Source organism: Bactrocera neohumeralis, chromosome 5 (assembly GCF_024586455.1).
Source record: "Bactrocera neohumeralis isolate Rockhampton chromosome 5, APGP_CSIRO_Bneo_wtdbg2-racon-allhic-juicebox.fasta_v2, whole genome shotgun sequence".
Lineage (NCBI taxonomy): Eukaryota > Metazoa > Arthropoda > Insecta > Diptera > Tephritidae > Bactrocera > Bactrocera neohumeralis.
The window spans coordinates 22,070,777-22,086,101 of NC_065922.1; the positions used below are offsets into that span (position 1 = coordinate 22,070,777).

Sequence of the window (15,325 nt, forward strand, 5' to 3'; positions counted from 1 at the left end):
GGAAAAATTTTCAAAATCTCCCATAAATAAAAATTTTGATATTATTAAATTTTGAAAATTATCAATAACTAAATGCATTTATAAGTTGGAAAAGTATCCAAAAATTTTCATTAAATGACAATTATAATATGCATTAAAATTTTAATATTTTTGAAAATTGTTATAGGTTTTTAAAAAGTCTCCAAAATATTGAAAGTCTACAAAACTTCCAAATGACTTTTATAAACAAAGCAGAAAAAATTGTCTTTAATTATAAAGCTGACTACGATTTACGATGTAGTATATACATATGTATGTACATGTAGTATAGTACATACCTATGTAGTACATACCTATAAATAAATTGAAGTCAAGGTTTCGTTTAACATCTGTACATACTTGTATTCTATTTCTATAGAAATGGAACACACGAGTGTTATTTTCAAAGCGAAGAGCTTTCTATATATACCTAAGTATATAACTACATACATATGTATGAATATACACAAATACTATGCATATAAACATGTATGTGGTTACATATTTATGTTATTATGTAGACATTTAATTAAAAATCCGATGATTTATATATTTTGTTAACATAATTTTAATTTATTTTTATTCATATCCATATGTGTACTTCATCATTCATCTTTCACACACGCATTTATATTTGTGTATGTGCAAATAAGTTTGGTTTGAACAAGCAAACTCGCGTGAGTTGTCAATGTGTATTTATATTTATGTGCGAGCGTTTCGTGAGTTATTGTCGGTTGAGAAGCAATTCGTGCTCATTCAACAAAAATATTCATATGTTTGCATAGCCATTTGAAATTTATGTATATAAACCAGTTAATCTCGCAACTACCTACTTACTCAAAATATAACATACATTTATTTTTATATTTTATTCTAAAAGGCAATTGAAATATTTTTATTTACTATTATTATTGTTTTGTATGCATATATTTTTGTTATGAAAAGTGGCTTTTGAAAAGTGCTTCAGTATCACGTTGTACGTTGGTTAACACTTGAATTGTTGAAGAATGCCCTTGATGTGACTAAGTGTGTTAGTAAAGAATAGCAATAACAGTAGTATTCATGGAAATAATATGACGCTACAATTTAAGGTTTTGTTGATTAAAGCAGAAGTTATTGTTATTGTTGTGTACGATATATTTGTGTACATTTTTAAAGCGTGTATAAATAATTTTGTGAATAAGTGGATGGGAAACTGACATATGTATGCACATATCTAGTATACAGTAGTAAATGCAAACAAGTAGATTAAAACAATAAAAATAAGCTTAAATGCTAATTAAAAAAAACGCAGTTTTTTGAAACTCTCCACAGATTTTGGAAAAGTCTCCAGAAATATCGAAAGTCTCCAAGACTTTAAAAAACACAAAACTTCATTAAAAACACATCACATAATGTTTAAACGTTATTTATCTCATTAACAGTTTGTAAACGCTTAAATTTACACATGTGTAAAAATACATTGTAGCTGTGTCTCATCAAAATGGGTACATATTTCTTTATACAGAAAAATGTTTGCATACCACTTGACTGCAGTGCAAGAATGCTAGAGAGCAGGGCAAATGTTGTCTATACATTGTCAACTTGGCCTATTTCGCTTAAACATATGCACAAGAATGCTTGTAAAATTTAAAAACATAGTGTGTCATGCATGCATACATACATTTATACGCAATTTTCTGTTGCAGGGGGTCAAGGGTTATGCTAAGAATTTTCCAATTCACTCGCTGTGCTTACAATGTGTGGTTATTGGCTCTCAATATGTTTTTTTCTTTGCAAGCTGCCTCAGTTATTATTGTTGCTTTTGTATTGGAGACTATGCTGTTTTGTTGCCATTGTCTCGGTGGGACCTTTGTTTGCGTTCATTTTCTAAAAATGCTCTTCGATACTGTCAACATTTCGCAATGACAAGCAAATTCGTGAGATGACAGCAACTATGTAAGAGCCCCAACGCAACCAAGCGCAACAACAACAAAACATTAATGTTATTGTAAGCTAATACAAAGTTAACAATAAAGTGAACAAAATAACAATAGTGTTAAAAAGTCCATATCGTGACACAAACGGAGAAGGCAAGACAGTTCACCTTCTAGCTGACAAGAGCGGAGAGAAAGGCCGAAGGCAGACACAAAACATTTTTGGGTTGCGTGCGTGAGGTCAGTTCATGAGGCACGACCGTACATTATTATATACATACATACTTATGTATATATAAATATACAACTTTAATAAGTGGAGAAGTCAAAGCTTTGAGCCGAATAATGCCTTTTATACGCCATGTTTATTTATAGGTTCATAATTAGATTAATGGAATTTGTAGTTTTTCTATTATAATAAAAACTACAATTACCATTGAAAGTTAGCTTTTAAAAATATGTTAAAGTTTTATTCCGCTATCATCATTGGTTCCTAATGTACAGATATGTATATTATACAGACAAGGCATCAGATGGAATTCAAAATAGCGTTACATTGGAAGAAAGCGTGGTTGTGAACCGATTTCACTCATATTTCGTACATGTCATCAGGGTGTTAAAAAATATTATATACCGAAATTCATTGAAATCGGTAGATTAGTTAATGAGATATGGTTTTTGGTCCATAAGTGGGCGACGGCACGCCCATTTTCAATTAAAAAAAAAAAAGCCTGTGTGCAGCTTCCTTCTGCCATTTCTTCCGTAAAATTTAGTGTTTCTGACGTTTTTTGTTATTCGGTTAACGCACTTTTAGTGATTTTCAACATAACCTTTGTATGGGAGGTGGGCGTGGTTATTATCCGATTTCTTCCATTTTTGAACTGTATATGGAAATGCAGGAGGGAAACGACTCTGTAGAGTTTGGTTGACATAGCTATAGCAGTTTCCGAGATATGTATAAAAAACTTAGTAGGGGGCGAGGCCACGCCCACTTTTCCAAAAAAATTACGTCCAAATATGCCCCTTCGTAATGCGATCCTTTGTGCCAAATTTCACTTTAATATCTTTATTTATGGCTTAGTTATGACACTTTATAGGTTTTCAGTTTTCGCCATTTTGTGGGCGTGGCAGTTGGCCGATTTTACCCATCTTCGAACTTAACCTTCTTATGAAGCCAAGAAATACGTGTACCAAGTTTCATCATGATATCTCAATTTTTACTCAAGTTACAGCTTGCATCAACGGACGGACGGACAGACATCCGGATTTCAACTCTACTCGTCACCCTGATCACTTTGGTATATATAACCCTATATCTGACTCTTTTAGTTTTAGGACTTACAAACAACCGTTATGTGAACAAAATTATAATACTCTCCTTAGCAACTTTGTTGCGAGAGTATAAAAAAGCGATAAGAAGTGACGTAAGACAATCTCTCCCGAAACTTATCACTCAAATATCTTTCCACACAAGCAGACATTCTTCAGTGACATATTTCAGTCACTTGATAGTGAAAATTTGTATATTCATACTCACGTACATACATACATATGTACATATAGACGATGCTTGACTAGGGGACATTTTTCGATATGAATTTTTTACATATAGATAAGTTATCTATACCATGTCATGCTTTGTCTTGACTTGTGATCTCATAACCCATAATTTTGTTCCAGACGATATCTTTTCAATATAAGCGAATGTACAACAAGCTGTTGTAAGTATGTCAACATAAAGTTATTGCCGTTATCGGTATCGTTATAGCGGTTGCATGCATATCAAGCCAAGCTAATTTTCACTCAACGCGCCCGAGAAGGGACGAGGGGTTGCTGTTAACCTTTTGTCGGCACTTCTTACAACACTTGCCAACTAACTGCAGAACAAATGCAGAGAAGAGCTCATGAAACATGTATATATGTATTAATGTATGTAAGTGCGTATGTTGCTGTTGTGGCACACACCCAACTACTTCCTTGTATTTGCGCACAACTCCGCAGCGATTAGACGCTCTTGTCGTTGTCCTTTACGCATTGTCGTTGGCTAATAAAGTGGGCGCGGCCATAAAGGCGATGAAAAAGTGTCACCGCATAAAAGGATATGCCAGCAAGAAATGATATCCCTTTTTAACGATACTGAGTGCTTGTAGGCGCAGTGAGGGATGGGAGGTCTTGTAAATATTGTTGTGGACAAAGTGTCGCAATGTTGGCGCAAATTCTTTGAGTCAACTTTGGGTAGGTCACCTCGTTCTGCATGCATGACAGCTGCCGGCTGGAGTTAAAGGACTGCAAGCACTTTAAGGACTGTTCGATAAAATGACGCAGGCGGCACGTTGACAGCAAGACAGATATTTTTTGCTTGTCTCTTACTTTTTTATTATTTTCGAAGGCAATAAAGTGTGGACATATTGACAGCTTTTGTAGAGCATAAATGTCAGAACGTTTGGTCATTAATATGCAGTTGCTTAGAGCAGTTGACGTGACTGGAAATACTGAAGTTTTCATGTTATGAAATATTTGGGAAAGTTGACCAATTTTATGGGAAAATATTAATTGAAAAAAAGGATGAGCTAAAGGGTAATGATATTATTTATTTACCATAAATTAGCTTAGTAATTAATATCTAAGGATACGGGATATAATTACTGAATTATGGAAGTGTGTATGTGTGCTGAAAAAAATTATTTATTTAAAATGCCTTGTTATTAATTGAAATTTCATGACCTCATACTAACATATTGACTTATATGGTATATTGACATAAATATAGAACATAACAATATTTAGGTGATTACTTACATAATTAATGCATTTAATTGGATTACTAATTAATTTGTCTAGTTTGTGAGCCACTTTATAACTGTATTACACTAAATAATTAAGTTCGCACTAATGAATGTTAAAGGTCAGTGATCAGATATGTGTAGAAAAATAAAATCAGAGACTGTGAAAAAGTTTCATTAAATTTGAGGACATAATTTCTAATATAAAATTTTAGCAAATTAGAATGAATGGAAAGTTATTCAAATCCTTGAAAAGTTTTTATTTTATTTTACTATACTTAAGGGATTAGACTCTAGTCTAGAAATTTTAAAAACAAATCTAAATCTTTTCTTTTCATAATTTTAGCTTAGATATTCAAAATGACAGTTTTAGAAGAATTTTGAAAAATTCCAATTATTTCCGAAGATATGGCTGATTTAACGGACGACTGCAAGGGTAGGCGACTGGCGACGTAAACGCTTAAACTAAACTATTAAGAAACTACTTTTTCGATGCAGTTGCTACAATATCTTTAATCAGCCCATCCACTTGAAATATGTCATGAACATTTTCTTTAAAAGATGCGACAAAGTTAAAAAATTGTAAAATATCGATCTTTAGTTTTGAGTAGTCGCCATTTTATGAAACTTTGTTTTCAGTTTTGCAGCTTTTTCAGATAGCGACATTCGTACTAATCATACTAATCATGATTCCATAAATGTTTAATTTTTCAGATGACCACAAAGGTAATCACGGTGACCAGGACACGGCCTTGTCCCCCTCCTACTTCAAGGGTGCATAGTTCAATAAAAAAAATTTAAATTAATTTTGTGCTCTCTTGAAATATAAATAATCAAATGATAAAAATTGGATAGTAAAAATATCAAATGCCAAGAAACGCTCGGAATTCGGGCCTCTAGACTAAGTTATTTCCACTTATATAAAGAAAGAAAATTCAATTTTAGAATAAATCTCTTAAATTTCGGTTAAATAATTATGTCTGTCAACTCTAGAAATAACTATTAACTAAAAAAGTATTTAGGTATATTTCTACCGGAAGAAGACTAAAGAATAGGGAAGGGAATATAACGAAAATGATATTCACGACAGGTTATACAGGATTAATAGCGTACTTTTATTAGTCAAAAGAATATACGTTCATTTAGCGAATCAATTATCTGACGGTACAATAACTTTAAAATGGATATGAATCTGATTTTAAGATATTTCACAAACATCTGACAATCTAATTGATATTCAATTAATTTCAAATAAAAACGTACACAACATTTAGAAAATTGCTTGAAGAAGAGTTAAAAGTTAGAAGCACAGCGCTATATTTTTTAAATTTTTTCAACCCTTCTTTCCATTATAGCAATCTGTAAGGAATATAATTTCGAAATATACTGAAACATTGGATATTTTGTAATTTATTAAAATGCGAATATTTGATTCGAAAGTGCAACTTTTTTTTTTTTTTTTTGAAATTAGTTGAATGTTTTAGGTGTCTTTAATGAAAAATTACCATTAAAAAGTTTAAGGTATTACGAATGGCAATAGTTTGGGTTTTAAAGTTTCTCTAAGATTTCGATGATAGATGAGAATGTACAACAAAAGCAAAAGCTCATAAGCCACCACGATTATAAACCATCAGGGAAATACTAACCGACAAAGAAATTAATTATCTGACGATTTGTAATAATAATGAAAGCTGTCGGTATATTCAGCGAAAAGTGTCATGTAACTCACTAACATGTTTGATCTTATGTCTTAAGTGTGAAAACTGATCCTTTATTTAGGAGAAAGAAAGTACTTTTGGAGTGTATGACCAAGGCAGCAAACATTCGTTGTTTGGCTGATAGAAATATATTATAGACCCGCAACCGAAACCGGTAAGAATTGTTGAGCTTAAGGAACACACCTGGTGTGACAGCCTAAAAAAATGCGATTTTTTGGAATTAAAAAATAAATTATTGTTTTACTTGTTTTAAAATTTCAAGGACATATTTATATGAATTTAAGAAGAAGAATTCACACTAGAATATTTGAAGAAACGAATTAAATTAGTTATAAGTGATCTCAGACGGCGTTAAAAAATGAACTCAATTGCAACTTTCTTCGCGTATTTTGGTGTCAATCAAAATTTTCTAGGAGATATTGTCCACAGAATGTCTTATGTATATGCCCAAATTATAAAATAAATTCCTATTTAAAATCACTCTTTTTATTTAGTTTTTGTATTTTTCGAAACGAGAACCGTAGAAACTAAATTAAAAAGAGTCGTTACTGTCACAGTATCAATTTTATATACCCCACAAAACATTATGAATTTAATGTTTCTCAATTTGGTGTTTGACCACGCTAAAACGTAAATATGGCTCCTAAATGTAGGCAACATTTTATTTTATGAATGCACTGATCCGTATATCACTAGGAGGAAAGTTTTCAACATTTTTAGTAGTAGTAGCAGTAGTTTTGCAAAAAAAAAACAGTTTAAAGATAAACTGTTGGAGCTGATTGAGCTGTTGTTCAACACTTAGATGATCGATTATTTTAAATATCGCACTAGTTGCGCTACATATTTCTCGAAACGATATATTATACACAGATTGAGGGGTATCATGCACTAACTTTTCAAGGAGGGGTAAGCCCTAGAATATTTGTCTGTTTTTTCTACCATTTGTTTCTGAAGTGAGACACGAAGACTACTGCCTCTGTTAACATATATATCTTATATTTTTCTGAAGCTAAAGAAACCATGCTGTTTGTTAGAAAATAAAATGATTTGTATGTGATGTTTTGATTAAAACAAGAAAACTTACGGGATGTATTGGATGATTCGATTATGAGATTCTTCTTAATAATTCAATGGAAACAAGCATTCCAAAGGATTACAAAGTTCTCCAAGAAACATAAACTTTGAAAACGCAGTTATATTTACTTTTCAAAACTGAATAACATTACAACCCGCTTTCTAAAAATTGTGTTCTCAAGATAGTTCATACATATGTACATATGATAAAAAATCATCGAATAATATAAACTGAAATCAATTAAATTTTTTTTAAAGCATATACACAATTTTTTAAAACTCTAAGCGGATTTAAGTCAATAAAGGAAAATATTTGCTTGCATCTCAAAATATTTTTAACTAAAATATTTTACCGCTTTAAATAATAAAAGAAGTACGAATTCAACCTAGTTATTTTTAAATAGCTTTTCAATTTATTTTTAGAAAAGAAATGGGATTAAAAGGAAGTTTGAACAAACATAACTTCACACATACCGTTAACGCAAAATTTGCTCGAGCATTTAATGCCATGCTACAAATAAAATTCTGTGAATTTAAAATTCGATAGCAAATAAATGAAGCAAAAACAGCAAGAACAACAGGAACAACAGTAAGCCCTTTTTGCCTTTATTATGTCTTCATGCCACAAATAGCAATTTTCGCTCGCCAATTTATTGCATGAAAACTGCTTCACGCTTGACTGCGCTGTCACAAGCCAATAAACAAACTTATTTATGAATAAAGTCAATATAAAACAGTTATAAAAGAGTGTACTCAAATATTTACAGAAACAAAGCGGCATGTTGCACACATCCACACACATACATATATGTATACACAAACATATAATAAAGTAATTCAGCCAGTCAGCAGTGCATGCAAAAATTTGAAAAAAAAAAAACAAAAAATAAAAAAAACTTTTGTGTAATTCCAATAGAATTGTACTTGCAACAAATAACGCTGATACATACATACATAGCGATTTCGTTAGAAGCGTTAGCCGCTGTAGCATGCCGCAGTGAGTGCAAAGCAAAAATAGAGTAGACTAAACAAAAACTCGTTAGTCCATTTCGGGCAACAATTGGCAGACGTCTGGATACAAGGTTTCCATTACAGAAACTTTTCACGTCAAAGTGCGGCGCCACAAATCTAAAAAGTAAATACGTGTACTTACTTAATATGCATAGTAATTATTGAATGGAAAATACCGAGAAAAGACCAAACAAACTTTTGACTAAATTCGTTGTGGCGCGTTTGATATTCATGCCGCATGAGGCGGAATTGGGGCACAACACGATATTACGTAGGTATATTATATCCGTATGAGTGGAGGAGAGCAACGGCATTATTTGCATTTTCGCAAGGGTATAAATTGGAGCATGTAAGAGGGGTTAACAAGTAATTACATATACATAAATAAGAGCTTTTGTATAATTGGCACACATATACAGTCACATTTTTGACTGCAGGTAAGTTGTGCCACCGCTTGTGGCAGACTTCTTCGACACTTCATGAGTTATGGGTATTTAATTTTTGAGTTCATTTTAAAAGGTTTTAATAACAAAAACGATGCAGACACAAAGGCAGTAGCGCTGGTGACAGCGCCATAGCCTATAAGTGGAAGCATAAATCACGGCGAACGGTGGCAATTATGGGATTACTGCATGCCACGCGCGAAGGTGAAAAGAAGATGTGTAAATAAATTATAAGTAATAATATTAAGATGGAAAGTATAATTGAGGAAGTGCCGGAAAAGTGAAGATGTTGATTGTGCCTGCTCGTGAATATAGACTGGAAATACAGTAGATAGTAAGTAGTGAAAGCATCTAGGAACTAAATAGATTATTTTGACAAAAATATTCACAATATCAAGGTTATAAACTTCAATTAAAAAATAAATTTCTATTTAAGATCTCTTTATATACTTGGTTTTTAACCCAGCTAAATTCCTCCTATTTTTCGAAACGTAAACCGTTCAGAAACTAAATTAAAAATAAATGTTACTGTCACAATATCATTTTATATACCCCACTGATTATTATCTGTTAAAAATCTTTCTATTTGGTGTTTGAAACTCTAAATATGGTTCCTAAATGTAGGCAACATCTTATTTTATTAATGCACTCATCTGTATATCACAAGTTTTATTTTATTATTACAGTGCCTCTCATATATTACCAGAAGGAACGTTCTCAACATTTGCGACAGTGAAAGAACTTGAAAGCTATACAATAACATAAATCAGTATTTAGTTTAGTTTACATAATATAGAGACGATAATATTTTGAAGCGAAACCCGTTGGAACTCTTAATGTTTCATTTTTTATGGATTGTATATCTCAATACTTTTTGTATTCATATAAAATTGACGTGCAAAGTTGAAAAATAGTATTTAACAAGAGATCTTGTAAGGGCATGTATTTTCAATTCAGAAACGTTTATTCGATTTCTTATGACGTTTATATCTGACCAAGAAGAGTTACCTCAGGGACATCACAATGATATATTTTTAAGGCTATTTTCGTACCAAATATGGCCAGGGATATCCTCAACGATATATTTATAAAATTATTTTTTTTTTGTGTAACGGCTTAAAAGAAATATTTGAGGCTTTCAGAGATTGCCAGGGGTTTCATTATATGTATATCATCTTACAATGCTTAGTAGGAAAATTTGCACAGGGTACATGTAAGATTGGATTAATTGGTTTGAAAATAAATTTTTAAAGTTTTAAAGAGCAATTTAAGTACAACTTTTATAAACTTTAAAAGTGTCATGATACGAGGGATGTCTGATGAAGAAAGTTTGACATTCTTGACGTTATATCAACTCTGAATATTTTAGCTTACGAGCGCTAATTGTATTGTTTACAGTAACTTAAAATATGCAGCTCAGCCATCAAATTAAATTAAACCACGAACTAATTATTTTTTGTAACTTTCGACGTGAATTAACCCACCAAAATTGCATTGAGAAACTTGATTGAATTTTTGGCGACGAAACTCCATCAAGTTCCAGTACTTATAGATGGTGTGGTGAATTCCATCCAGGTACGTAGAACACATCAAGACGAATTTCATGAAGATCATCTAAAATTAGTTGTTATTCTGAAAAATATTTATGCTTGGGCAAACTGTAATGCAAGGCCGTAATGTGATGGATTCCACATTATTTGTCATTTTGAAATGGTAAAGGAATGCATGCCGTGCTTCGAAACTCGTCTATGACATTGTGACAGGTAATGAATCATCAAATTAATTATTTTTACTCACGTACGATGAAATAAACATAGAGATCATTTGAAACATGAAAAGGCGATTTATGCGTTTAGAATGCATGTTTTGGAGACACGTCAATCAGAGTAGCAAAAGTGCTTTGAGAATCGGTTCAAAGGCATGCAAAAGTGTGTAGATCGTAATGGAGAATATTTAGAGAAACAAGAAAATAATTTTCGATAATAATGGTATTCGTTTTTTTTTTAATCCCGAAATAACAAAACAAATCCTCCTATTTACATAACTTTTAAAATCATCTTGATATCACTGTGAAATATATTAAAAATTTGGTTCTACACTCAACATTGGTATATTTTTCCTCACAAAAATTCAAATTTTGGGATCCAGCACTGCAAATAACTAATTTTAACTTAATATTTGCAACATCAAATGAATTTCGAATTCAATAAAAACTCGTTTTAAAACTACGAACATCAAATTGCCATAACTTAATAAATTTTAAAGAGGTTCCAACGACCTCAACTCAAAACCAGTCCACTGATTGTATTTAATTTATATCCTCACATTACCTTAACTGTAAATAATAATGGAGAGCATTAAGGTACAAAAGTAAAATTTAAGTAAAAGTAAAGGACAAAAGGGCGAGTCATACAACTACGAGAATTTTTATTGCTTCATAAACTTTTAAGTCGCCTTTTTTCATCGTCGCCGTCAATCAGACAGTTTGCGCAATATTTTATAGGGAATGCGCCTTTTGTTTTATTTTTCCAACAACAACAACTTCAATATTACGCCGAAGAATAAGTCACACGAAAAATTCGATGCGTCGCTCATAATTTGTTTATGGGTATCGTAAAAAATTAAAGAAGAAAGCACATAAATAAAAAGGAAAATGGGAGGGCAATTTTTTCCCAGAAAAAAAAAAACAACAAATTAAGGAATTATGGTAATGTGATGCCGTACGTTGAGCGCAAGTGGAGGTGAAGTGAGCAGCATGAGACTATATGCTGTGTGTGTGTGTGTGTGTTTGTATGAACTTTGCCATCGTACAGTGTTCAATAACAACCGAGCACAGGTTCAGGCGCACCGACGCCTATCAGACGCTATATGAGTGTTTATGCGTGTATTTTAACCTATTGAAGTGTGTGTGTGCGTGGAAGTGTGTAATGAGACACCAAGGAAACGGTCGAGCATTAAAATTATGATTCTTTTGCTTGAACAATCTTTATATATTCATATATATTTCGGTGATTGTGTATGTTCGGTAGTATGTAAGTAATAATGCATTAAAGAAGTGGAGAGCGCAAACACAATGAATTCATATGTCAGAGGAGATGACAAGTGGAGGTGCGACAAAAGTAAGCCCAATGGTGACAGAGGGATTTTCGTTAATTAACAGTGCGCTTTACAAAAAGGTCGTGGTACGAGGATTCTTTCTGGGGTTTCGTAATTTTAAAGGTGGACAATTTTTACAAGATTTTGGAAATTTTTCTTTTAGAACTTGAATACTATATGATATTTTTTAATGAAGAAGCATTTTTATTGATAATTTTTCGGAACTTGTTGTAGTACAAATAATCGTTTAAATACATACCTCCTCAAATTTGTTGTTGTTGTTGTTGTTGTATCTGTAATTAAAAAATAATAACTGTTATTAGTGAATATTTGTTTAAAAATAAAATTATGTAAAATATAAAAATGTACATATTTTGTTTAAAAATGTCAAAAACTACGTTTTCGAATTCGAAAATAGTTGTAGTACGAACAACCAACTTATGAAGATATTTTCATATATTTTGACTGAAAATTGTTTATTGAAGCATCTGCTTCTAATTATTTTGTAATTTTGACTAATTTTCTTGCGTTGTTTCTGCAGAACAACTGCATTTCTTAATTGTTTGTTCGAGAAATATTTTTCTGACAATTGACTGCTGACAATTGACAGTTCCGATTTAATACCTTTAAGGGCTTTTCTTATCAACAGACTACATATTTCCAAAAAATATATATTATAATTTAGGATATGCATTGATTTTATGGTTATCTAAAGTTACTATTCAAAACCACAACTGTTGCTTTTTTGTCAACATATGTTGCCACGCAGTGATAAAATACCGAAATATGTGCCAAACGCAATTAGTGAAAAAAAAACCAAATTATAAAGGCTAAATTCAAATATTCGGACAGTCTTCCTTTTAAACATATTTTCAAATAGAGTTGCCACATTTTCGTAACAGTGAAATTAGCAAATTTTTGAAAATAAATTTATACATAATGAAGAGCACTTAAAAAACACTCTGAAAGTCTTAAAAGTAAAATTTTTTGGAACAGAGTTGCCACCCTTTAATAAAAATCAAACTTTCGAAAATATTGCAAAACCTGTGCACGCTGCTGTGAAGTTAAAAAATGATACTGGAAGTCTTATACCTAATTTTTTTTTTTGTTTGAAATAGAGTTACCACCTACGGTTAACAGTAAATCTTAGCGATTATTTTTGCAAATTGTATTTTAAAAGGTCGCAATATGTGGCAAAGTTAATTGATAAAAGAAATCCAGATTAAAAAATTTAAATTGAAATATTTAGAAAGTCTTGCATTTTGGTATAGAGTTGCCACCTTTCCGTAATAGTTAAATCTACAAACTATTTTAAATAGGGATATATAATGAGAGAAAAGTTAAAAACCATGCCAGAAGTCTTTAAAGTAAAATTTTTTTAGAATAGGGCTGCCATCCCTTAATAAAAATAAAATTGCTGAAATGTAACAAAGTGTTTTCGCTCTAAAGTGAAGTTTAATAAGTATTCTTGAATCTAAAAAATTTTTTAATGGAGTTGCCAGCTAACGGTAAGAGCACTTTTTATCAATTTTTTTTAATTATGTCAAACATGGTGGTTGAAAACGCGAAAGTAAATAAATTTCAAAATCGAAAATTTTAATATAATAATAAAGTCTAAAAGATTTTTGAACAAATTTCGAAATCGAAAATTTTAAAACTAAACAGTTTTACAGTGTTTAACTTCGCTATACATAAGTAATACCAGCATATCTCTAGTCCCAGTTTCTAGTCACAGTTGATCAATCAGAGTAGTCACTAATGAAGTCGGAAATTGTATATAGAATCAATATTATATTGTGAAAAATTAGTCGTGACTATTGACGAAGAAAGACTCGAGAGAATTTGTACGGAACTTTCCTAAGAACAGCCTTGGGAATAAACAAGTCTTTTTGATAAAGAAATATAATTTCAAGTTGAATAAATAATAATTTAAAACAACACAAAAATCTCTTTAATTTACTATTATTTAAAATTAAAAGTAAAAGTACACCTGAGTGCGAGAGTGCGACATATTAACGTCTCTTTAAGAACACAAGCTCATTTTGCATAATTAAAATAAGGGTTTCCTCTCAAAAAGGAACAATGACAATGTCATAAGTTATGAGCATGAATGTGAGAGCGCAATCAACTTTATTTGCTGCACTCATTCCCACTGGACACTTGTAAGCCATCACTCAAGGCAGAGTTGCCCACCCAAACAAGAAAAAAAAAATAAAGAAAAAAGTTACACAAAAACAAGCACAACAGACAAAGTTACAGCATTACAATAATTAACTGAATGTAAACAATGAGAACTTTATGGCGCTGACATTACAGCGAAATGCGTTTGGGAAATGACAAGAGCCGTTTTCAAGGGCTACAAAATGGGCCAAGGACTATTGTGTTGCACGCCAAAACACATACAAACATGCACACACATACATGCTTGTCATCTTTTATTTTTACGACCGCGACTTATATGTATATGTACATGAGTCGGGAAATTTGAGCACAAAGGAAGGCTGAAGCCAAAAAATGGCTTGAGGGAACAAAAAGCATAAGAATAAAGCAGTGCAAAAAAGAAAAAAAAAACAAAAATCAAAGGCCGCTAAATTGACATAAAAAGCATAAAAAATACACGCATTTCATATATAATGTATAATGTATATGACTCAGCGTTCTTTAAAGTATTATATATTATTGCTGTGGCAGGACTACTTAAAGGATTTTTCACTTTTATGCTGAGGTCTTAAATGTATTACTATTTTTTTTTTTCATTTTAAACACACATACATATGTATGTATGTACAAATGTATGTGGTAAAAAATGCTGCGTCTCTGGTTACTTTCACTCAAATTATTTTGCTTCTTTTGTGCGCTAAGTGAGCGTTGAAAATTGAAATTACGCCCATATTTGAATTTTATCTGCTTGTAAGTGTGTTTGTAGAATGTTGCCAGCAGTTAGGGGCGCACGCGTCAGCTAGCAGTCGCCAATTGTCTGTGACCAGAAGAGCGAACATTTTATTGTATGCAACGAGTGGTGAATGGTGAGCGGTGAGTGGTGTACAGTGTGCGGCGCCGCATCAAACGAGTGACCAAAATGTGGTTAAGGATGAACACAGGAGTGAGGATTGCTGTGTGTGTAGCAAATTCGTGACATATTCAAATTAGGAGAAGAAGAAAATTGCATCTGCATAAATACATAATTTGGTGTATGCAAACAAGTATGTGGACAGAAATATTCTAAAGTTTGGGATTATTATTGAGATTATTTTCCAGTTGAGCAA

General features: G+C 31.8%; 1 protein-coding gene across 2 annotated transcripts in view; it reads right to left on the reverse strand.

Annotated features, from left to right (window-relative positions):
• LOC126760136 (uncharacterized) overlaps positions 1–15,325 on the reverse strand; it is a 271,609-nt gene that overhangs the window by 176,438 nt on the left and 79,846 nt on the right. For both annotated transcript variants that reach the window (XM_050475571.1, XM_050475570.1), the window contains one exon: positions 12,319–12,352. The gene's annotated coding sequence lies outside the window, so the exon portion shown is untranslated. The remainder of the gene's footprint in view (positions 1–12,318; positions 12,353–15,325) is intronic.